This window comes from Lathyrus oleraceus, chromosome 3 (assembly GCF_024323335.1).
Source record: "Lathyrus oleraceus cultivar Zhongwan6 chromosome 3, CAAS_Psat_ZW6_1.0, whole genome shotgun sequence".
Taxonomy (NCBI): domain Eukaryota; kingdom Viridiplantae; phylum Streptophyta; class Magnoliopsida; order Fabales; family Fabaceae; genus Lathyrus; species Lathyrus oleraceus.
In genome coordinates this window covers 110686759-110688428 of record NC_066581.1, presented here as the reverse complement: position 1 = coordinate 110688428, position 1670 = coordinate 110686759, and positions in this window count along the sequence as shown.

Sequence of the window (1670 nt, the reverse complement as noted above, 5' to 3'; positions counted from 1 at the left end):
ACACATAATTCATTCCTATCATCTAACACGAATCATATCCTATTCAATTTCACAAAGTCTAACATTATCACATCTAATTCCTACGAATTTCTTCAATTATAACTCAAATCACGTTCATCCATAGGTTCATACATTTCAGCATTCATCACTCTAATCAGGGACAATTCAATGGCTTACCACTACCCATTACATGTTAACCCATAATACCCATTAAACGACGATAAACCCCCCTTACCTGAGTTAATCCGGCAATCCGTTCGCTTCAAGCTTTTTCCCTTCTTCAACCTTCTTTCTCTTGCTCTGCCTTTTTGCCCTTTCTGTCTCTTTTTCCTTTTCACGTGAAAAATAACCCTTTTTACCAAATGGGACTTTTTACTGATTCCAACATTATATTCCAATAATAAAATAATAATCCAATAATATTATTTCAAATTATTAAATTAAATTAATAAACATATTATTAACTTAATTTAAATAATTATCTTATTTTTATCGGGGTGTTACAATTATCCTACGCATGATTTTGAGTTAGCAACAATTGTATTCATGTTGAAGATTTGGAGGAACTATCTGTTTTTCTCCCTATTTGAGGTGTTTAGTGATCACAAGAGTTTGAAATATTTATTTGATAAGAAAGAATTGAATATGAGGTGGAGGAGATGAATCATGTTTTTTAAAGACTATGATTTCGGCTTGAGTTACCATCCGGGTAAGACTAATGTTGTAACTGACGCATTGAGTATGAAATCTTTACGTATGTCAATGTTAATGGTTTTAGAGTTAGAGTTGATCGAACAATTCAGAGACATGAGTCTGGTATGTGAAGAGACTCCTAATAGTGTGAAGTTTGGTATGTTAAAACTGAGAAGTGGTATTCTTGAAGAGATCAGAGGGATTCAAAAGACCGATGTGGGGTTGGTTGACTGACTTGTGTTAATCAATCAAAATAGGTGACTTCAGAATTGACGAGAATGGTGTGATAAGGTTTAGAGATAATGTTTGTCTACAAGACGTACCTGAGCTTAAGAAGAGTATTCTTGAGGATGGTCATATAAGTGGGTTGAATATTCATCTTGGTGCGACTAAGATGTATCAAGACTTTTAGAAGTTGTTTTGGTGGCCAAGAATGAGGAAAGGAGTAGTTGAGTTTGTCTATGCAAGTTTGACTTTGGAGAAGTCGAATATTGAACATCAAAATCCTTTTAATCTGATGCAACAGTTAAGTATTTCGGAATGAAAATGGGATAACATTTCCATGGATTTCGTGACAAGTTTTTTGAATATGAAGAAAGTATGTGATTCTATTTGGGTGATTGTTCATAGCCTGACTAAATCGGCTCATTTCATACCAAAAACTTTACCTCAGCTGATTCAAAAGGGCCAAGCCTGTGTTTGGGATGTGCATTGTGAAGAGAGTTTCCAATAACTCAAGAAGAAGTTGACGCTCCTTAAGTTTTAATTCTATTGAATCCAAGTGAATCCTTTGTTGTGTATTGTGACCCTTCGAAGATGGGTCTAGGTAGGGTGTTGATGCAGAAGAGTCAGGTTGTGTCTTACGCTTATTGACAGTTGAGAATTCATGAGAAGAATTATCCTACGCATGATCTTGAGTTGGCAACAATGGTATTCATGTTGAAGATTTGGAGGAAATATTTATTTTTCTCCAGATT